The following is an 8,906-nucleotide window of genomic DNA, read 5'->3' as shown; positions in this document are numbered from 1 at the left end:
ACTAGGAATAACCAAAGTCAGGGCTGAAATCAATAAATTAGAAACAAAGAATAATTCAAAGAATCAATGAAACCAAGAGCTAGCTCTTTGAGAAAATCAAAAACATAGACCAACTCTTAGCCAAGATGAGTAAATGACAGCGAGACACTATCCAAAACAACAAAGTCTGAAAGGAAGACAGATATAACAGACACTGAGAAAATCCAAAGAAACTTTAACTCTTATGTCAAAAGTCTATATGCCACAAAATTTGAAAATCTAAATGAAATATACACTTGTTCACCTACTAAAGTTGAATCAAGATCAGGTAAAGATATCAAATAGTAGCCCCCTCTCTCATCTCCTCCCAGCCCTATCCACCCTCCTTTTTCTCCTTCTATGCCCTTTCCCTAGTCTCCTAATAGGGGAGGAACTCTTCCACTTCTGCCTGACCCTAGCTAATTAGGTCTCATCAAGGATGGGTGCATCATCTTCCTCTGTGGCCTCACAAGGCTGCACCCCTCAGGAGGAGGTGATCAAAGACATGAGTTCATGATGGAAAATAAATTACAGAAAACAATTTTCAATTAAATTTGAATTAAATTAATACATAAAGTTTAAAAAACACAACAGGTAAGAAGAATGTCACACACCTGCAATTCAATGACTCAGAAAGCTCAGGCAGTGTTAGTGTCATGAATACATGTCATCCTAAGAAATTAAATATACTCTCTGCCAATTTTTAAATGCAAGATATGGATGAAGATCAACACAGTAACCTACACTTACATATACAAAACAAAACAAAACAAAATTTAAAAAAACCAGGATCAGCAGCCAATGATGATGATGTTGATGTCAGGCATGTTGGCCTAATTTTAAACCCAACACTCGACTGGAGCTAAACTTGTAAGTTTGAAAACTGCTTGGTCTACATACCACCTTTCAGGACAACAAGGGCTACACAGAAACTTTTTCTTCAATGTCAAAAACAGAAACATCATCTTCTCTGGAAGCTTTTTTGATTCAAGCAAATAAGTTCTGACCAAATTCCCTATAGGCTTATTGTCATCCCATGATGAAAATGTAGTCTAACTTCAATGATCCTAAAATTCTGCAATAGCTCCACTGTTCAAATATTCGATGTTTCTTCTGACACACAATAAAATTTCTTGGCTGCCACATCTTGTAACATCAGAAACAAATCATATAATTCCAACTTAGATGCACAAAATACCCCTTCCCATTCCACTAAAGAGGAATGTGGAAAGTGTGGACCAAGGAAAGATTAGCAAGGAAAACAACAAATTCTGTTGCTATTTTTAAAGGCTTAGATGGCCCTATCCCCGCAACGTCTCATACATCTTAGTTTGGTTACTTCCACTTGCTACAGGCAGCACTCTATGGGAGGTTTCTCCTAACATAGGTACCTCAACATCTTGTACTGTCAAGACGCAACTCAGGCTTCACCCTCACTGCTTCATGCAATGAACCTTTACAGTATCTTTACTGGGGATCTAACTCTGCCAAACACAGATAGATGGCTGTCACAGTGTTGAACTGAAAACACAAAGAAAAAATCTATTATCTTAAATTTTGCATCTTTCTTGTTTCCAGAATGTGCATAACATGAGTGAGACTGTCAAGTTGGATTTTAAGTTGGGATCGATTGTGCCACACTTGGAACACATTTGGAGCAATTTTTATATGAAGTTCTTTCCTGGTATTAGGAATCACTTAGCCTACTTCTTTGATTAATGGAAGAATTATCAGGAGGGAGTGTTAATTTAAGGACACCATCTTAGGCTTCAAATCCAGACCTAGGACCTTCTCTTTGATGATGATCTCCTTAAAAATTCCTGTCTCTGTTTCAGCATGTGACTGCCATCTGAAACTACCTAGTGATGCTTTTCTCTACAAACCAAAGACTACATTTATTTCTGCTCCACTTGACTCTTTCTTTCATTGTGGTCCTGAATGTCTCATTAATAATAACCATTCAACAGATTCAATGTTCTTCCTAAGAAATCCAGCCCATGCTGGGGGTGCATGTGTGCTGGTAGGTTGTATGCCACCTGATACCATCAGCCTTCCATCATAGCCTCTGAGATTCATCATTTATACGGATCTGGGCTGGTTCACTGGCCCACTGGGGCTAGGCTTCACTGGGTCTGTGTCTCACTAGGCCTATGTCTTGGTTGCAAGCCAACCAGGCATGGACTTTTACTTGAACCTTTGAGGTGAAAGTCCTTAGAGCAAGTCACAGCAGCTTATCCAAGAATGGTAACACTTTGGTATTGCCATAGGCTCTGGAATACCAACGTTTCCACTACCACTGGTGATTTCATTCTAAAAGAGCTAGCTACCTGTAACAGTCAATAGAAAATTCTTTCCACACCCCCATCTAGTGAACATGGGTGTTGCCCTAAAGATGTCTAGCTGACCCTGGGAGAAATCAAAACACTCTTCTTCATCTGGAAGCTGAGCTCCAGGCCTCTGCTGAATGGAGAATGACAGAATGAAACATATTCTAAAAATATGGAAATATAATCAATAAAGAAAGCAAAAACAAGCTGGCCATGTTGATAACACCTGTGATCCCAGCACTTTGGTAGGTAGAGGCAGAGAGATCTCTGTGACTTTGAGGCTACCCTGGTCTACAAAGCAAGGTAAGGACAGCATATGCTACACAGAGAATTCTAGGCTCAAAAAAAATAATTTTTAAATGCAGAAATTTAAGGAATCCTGGAAATGAAAAATTTAAAGACTACAGCAAAGAAATACAGAGGAAAGGTTCACACAGAAAACAGAGATCAATGAGATAAATTTATGCACTGAATACAAAATAGAAGAAATGGAAGACAGGTGTGTTTATACACTCCTTTAACACCAGAAGAAAGGGATGCAGAAACAGCTGGACTGTTGTGAGTTTTACGCCAGCCTGGTCTACAAAGTGATTCCAGGACAGCAAAGGCTATAAAAAGCAATTCTGTCTGAAAATAAACAACAACAACAACAACAAAACAGTAAAAAAGATAAAATAGATACGTGTATCAAAAAAAAATGTTAAATCCAAAAGCTTTCTATCACAAAACATCCAGGAACTCTGAGACATTATGAAAAGACAAAAATGCTGATAATCAGATTAGCAGAAGAAGGATGAGATCAAGGGTGTAGAAGATATTTTCAACAAAATCATACAAAAAATTTCTTAATCTAAAGAAGAAGGCAAAAGAAGCATACAAAAATACCAAAGACACTGGACTATAAAAAAAAAGTCCTCTTTCCAGAGAATAATCAAAATGCTAAATATATGAACAAAGAAAGAATATAAAAAGATGTAACAGAAAAAAAAATCGAACGGACCACACTAACCAATCAAACAGACAAACAAAAACCAACCAAGAAACAAATAAAGGCAGATCTATTGGAATTGATCCTGTATTCTCATTAAGATGCTAGAAATTGAAGGACATAGACCGTGTGCTTCTGACTCTAAAAAGCTACAGAAGCCAAGAAATATTACTAACTATGCCCAGAACCTTTCAATCAGCAAATGGAGAAAATAAGATGTTGCATGTTAAGGTCAAATTTACACAATATGTATCTATAAATACAGCCCCACACAAGGTGCTAAAACCACCACCACCTCCACCACCAAAATACCAAGATTAACAATCACTGTTCATTCATATCTCTTAATACCCTTGACCCAAATTCACCCCAATAAAAAGACATAGGCTCACAAAATGGATGATAAAACAGAATCCACCCTTCTTCTAAATACATCAAACACAGCTTTACATCAAGATAGACATTATCTCAAGGTAAAGGGTTGGAAAAGATATTCCAAATAAATGGATTAGAGTATCAAGCTCATATTGCAATTTTAATATCTAACAAAACAAACTTCAAAAACAACTAATCAAAAGATGGCAAAGGACATGAAATATTAAAAAATCCAGCGATATAATATTTCAGTACTTAACATCTATGCCCAAACATAAGAGCACCCGAGTTATAAAAGAAACCCTTCTGCAGCGAGCATCACATCCTAGCCCTGAGGGGCTAAACTGATAGGGAAAGACTTCAGTATATCACTCTTACCAGTGGAAAGGTCCTCCTCACCAAACTGAACAGAGAAATGTTCCAGCTTACTAACATGAAAAAACTAAATATACCCAAATGATGTTTACAGAACATCCACCCAAACACAAAAGATTGTTCCTTCTTCTCAGCAACTCATATATTCTTCTCCAGAATTGATGAAAAACTTGAACAGTGGAAGTCTCAAAAGATATAAGAAACTTGCAGTAACCTCATGCATCCTATCAGACCACTAAGGTTTAAAGAAGCACATCACCAATAACGATAACAATAGAAAGCTTACAAACTCATAGAAATTGAACAACTCTCTACTGAATAAAAAATGGATCAAAACTGAAATAAAGAAAGAAATTAAAGAATTTCTAGAAGTCAATGAAATGAATACACAACATATCAAAACTCATAGTACACAGAAGACAGTTCATAGCACTAAGTACATTCAGAAAAATAATCAGAAAGATCTCTTAGTAGTAACTTAATAGCACACCTAAATACTCTAGAACAAAAAGAAGTAAACATAAATAAAAGGAGTAGACAGTGAGAAATTACTGAACTGTGTCTTCACTGGTAAAAAAATGTCTTCACAGGAAAAAAATGGTGGATCGTATCAAAATTGATAATGATTAGATTTGAATAGTAGAGATCCCCTGAATAAGCAGAGGTAACTGTTCATCAGACAGCTTGGTCATTGAGTTCACACAAACTTATAAAGACTAGTGTTTTCTTCTTAAATAAAATGGATACTTTTGTTGTTTCATATTAAAAATAGTTAAGAGGTTTAAATTTTTTAAGTAAATTCAAAGTTATAAACTTGTTTGAGATGGAATAATTTGTAGTGAATATAAAATTTTTGAGCAGTGTAGTGATAGACAGTGCCTTTAATCCCAGCAGAGACAAGCAGTTCTCTATTAATTATTTGTTTTCTAAATTCAGGAGTTACAATGACAGGGTGTTGGTGGTTCATAGCTTTAATCCCAGCATTTGGGAGGCACGTGCCTTTTGCATACCACCTGGGAGGCAGAGGCAGGAACATAGGATTTACAATGATTTTATTTAAAAGCTGCTTGTAAAAAGCAGGCTGAAAATCAAAGTGAATGCCCTTTATTATATAGAAATAAATACACTTTAAGGTATATTTGTAAACTTTCAAAGATTTTTTTTAAAACTTTAATTGAGATATTATACTTTTCTATTTCCAAAAAATTCATTTTGCTCTTTAAAAGACATAACATGCCTAAAAGGGTACAACCCTCATCCCTGAATTAGGGATGGGGTAGGGTTTTGATTTTATCTTTTCAGGAGAATAAAATCATCCACCTAAGAATATGGAGACCACTGGACACATGAAACTTCTGAAAAAAACGGCAGATCACCAAAAGAAAATGTCAAAAGAGGAGTAAACTGGCCAACTGGAATCACCTTCACATTATCTCTTCTGTCTTCTACAGACATAAGTGCAAATTGTCTTTATGTGATTGCTAAAGAACAATCCAAAATCTCAATCTTGTATCAGAGAAGCCACCTGGTAAGAAACAGAATAAAACAGAAAAATAAGGGATGATTCCCTTGTCATCAATCTCATAATCTTCTGGCATGATGTGACTTCTGTACTTACCACAAACTTCAATAATCAAGAATGTGTACAGTGTTTGTGAAAGAATAAGGAGTGAGAGAAAAAGGCAAAAACATAAGCCTAAAATATTGCCAAGTTTACATGAAAAGACCTAAGGAGACTCTAACATGAAAAATGTGCAGTGGACCAGAGAAACTTTTGATTGTTTATTTAATATAAACCAAATAAAAACAGATTTCACAATTCACACAAGACTAACTCACAGTGACACCTAAACTCTTATATTTCTGACCCTCCATCTACTACTAACCTCCTTTCCAGAGAGCCCTTTTGTTCTGGAAGTGGAAAATGGAGGTGATCATAAAGATAAGCTATGGTTTGCAATCCCTCATGTCCCCTTGTGGGTTCAGGCACATCCCAGCCCTTGCCAACACTCACACCCAAAACAATGTTGGGGAATCATTTAATGTTTCCTGATGCATGGATTATGTTACAAGATGTGGAATCTGCTCTATCCACTTACATAAAACCAGGCACACCTGCATCTTAGAAATTCATTTTGCACCCTGGAATTGAATTTCTCTAAAGCATGCTATTGTGCCTGGTGGTAGATGCAATGTAAAATTAAAAATAAAAATAAAATAATCAAGTATTGCTGAAGGATGATCACCACCAACTCTTTTCTTCCAGTTTCAAAACTATTTGTACAATTTGTTACACAAAACCATGTGTGGAATACAACATTCTTCATTTCTAGAATTGAGATCTTCATTTTTCCAATCTATCTACTGCACACCAAAAGCAATACCTGTGTGTGCACACTAAATAGTGATATTATAAGCACCACAGCTTTCTACTTCCCAGGCTGTATGGTCCCCTCCTCCCTGGACAATCAACACTCAGGAAGGGTCAGAGTCCAAGAGTCTCTCCCCAGGTCACCACATGGAGAACAACAGAACCACAGTCTGAACCACAGTCCATTTCTTTCAAAGCAGATCAGGCTATGATAGCTCAGCAGACATGTTCTGCCTGCCCTGGGAACAATAGCCCCACACTCACCATAGTATGGCATGGTGACTCACTCACAGCTTCCTACAGCTATATCAGAGGAAAATCCCAGAACAAACTGGGAAGATACCTCCCGTTGGTGCTCCTGACTGCTAGGCCTATGCAGAGTCACTCAGTACCTTGAACAATACAGCTGAGTCTCAGGACTGTAGTAGCTCCTCTACCAGTGGATCAAAGATCAAATGATGCAGATAGTAGAGGCATTCTAACTTTTTCTCTAACCCCTATGGGCACACAGAACCCTAGTGTTGTTATAAAAGAATGAAAATCCCAATTGTTCTATTTTATCAATACAGACCCAGGAGACAGATACTGGGGAGAAAACCTGCTAGTTTAGAAAGGCAGAGAAAGCACCCATCTGACCCTGATACTCACCTCACCTCCAAGACGAAAAATCTCCAAAAGCTCACCAGTTCAGATGACAGCTCAGGGAGGATAGGCCAAAAGAACCCAAGGCCAAAGGCTTTCTAGCTCAATGCTCAAAAAGCCCAAAATCTACCAAGCTAAAACTTCCACTTTTACACTCTGTCTTAAATACATTTCAGCTGAAAGTTCCACTTACTCTTTAATCCCTGTCATCTGGTTTCTTGATTTGCCTCTTGACCAAGGGTTAACATTATTTAATCCTGTGCACATTGAGCTTTTGAATTAAAGGTATGTTCTAGGGCTGACAGAAACATACCGTAATCACTTGTTTATAATAAATTGTAAGTTCTTGGAATTAAGGTTTGAGTTAGGGCTCAACCACACCAAAGCATAGGTTTTTACAGTTCACAATCTAAGGGATCACACTAGGATCAAATATCCTGTAACACCCTCATTTTGGGAATGTTTTAAAATACAATCTTCCCCTTTCCTAGGGCACCTGCTCATCTTCCAAGATACAGGTCATTTATGTTGCACATTCCATTACATGATCAGTGTCCAGTGCAGTCATCTCTTCCTCATAGTTGGGAAGTCCTTCAGCAAAACCGCAGTCAAAGCCAAACAGTAACAACCATTAAAGAAACAAATGGCCATGAATTTGGAAGCAAGGAGTAGTTAATGGGAGCTCAATGAAAATGAGAAATAAAACAAAAAGGATATGGCTGTACCTAGAAATGTTGGAATAGAAAGTTTATTATAGATAGAAGAGAGAACATAGTCAGACACAGGGAAATCTCGGATAATCTAGAGTTGACATAACCCTGAGCTATGTGAGAGACGAGAGGAGAGAGGAAAGTGGAGAGCCAGAACAAAGGTCCAGGAGGATAAATGATAAATGAAAAAGAACAGGCAACCAAAACGGTTAGAATACATAAGGATGGACAGCTGGGAGAAGGGCAGCTAACCTCCGGGGCTAGAGATCTGTGTTTGACACCCATACCTTGTAACAGGTAAGGACGGAGGGATGCTGGGAGAACCTGACAGCCACATCTGCTTTGATTGTTAAGTAGCCACCCTAATGATTCATCCCAGCATTTGAGACATAAAGTAGAGAAGAATGAGTAGGTTGAAACAATTTCATTATAATCTCAAAAATTATTTTTAAAAGTTGAAAATGGCTTTATGATCCAATATTCTTCAGGGATTTCAAGTATATTTTAGAGCACACAAAGTATTACTCACACTTTTTCTCTCAGGTTGTGCATTTTCAAATGGAGGGAGGAAAAAGCATTCCTGTTAGGTACTACCACCCCACTTTGTTCAGATTTTCTGTGTGTTTGAACTAGTGCAAATGTAGAAATTTGCTTTGCAGAAACAAGTTCAGCAACTAATCAATATTCTTGATTCTCTTTGTGTATGACTCCCAGCCCTAAGTGTACACTTTTCACTTTTACTGACCATCTAAAATTGATTACCTGACTCATTACCATCTTCCCTCCTCCCCCTACCTTTCTGTGTTGTGACTACACCAGCTTCAAAGTAGGTCAGTGAACTCAATTCTGACACAGGTCCCTGTTTATTTGTAATTGCCCACCTCCAAAACTTCAGTGTGTTCAGTGGACTTTAATTCACTGGTCTATTTTACTTCACACTCACTAGTCCAGGCCCATCTGAAAAGAGCTACAGGACTATGTTCTAGGTACTGGGCAGTAGGGGCAAACATTCAGTGTTTAAATAAAGTGTAAACTACATAACATGTGAAAGACTGATCTACAGGAGACATTGCTTTAAACAAAAACAAATATCAAAGCTC

The sequence above is a fragment of the Meriones unguiculatus genome, assembly GCF_030254825.1.
Source record: "Meriones unguiculatus strain TT.TT164.6M chromosome 13 unlocalized genomic scaffold, Bangor_MerUng_6.1 Chr13_unordered_Scaffold_40, whole genome shotgun sequence".
Classification (NCBI taxonomy): Eukaryota; Metazoa; Chordata; class Mammalia; order Rodentia; family Muridae; genus Meriones; species Meriones unguiculatus.
This window is presented reverse-complemented; position numbering follows the sequence as displayed.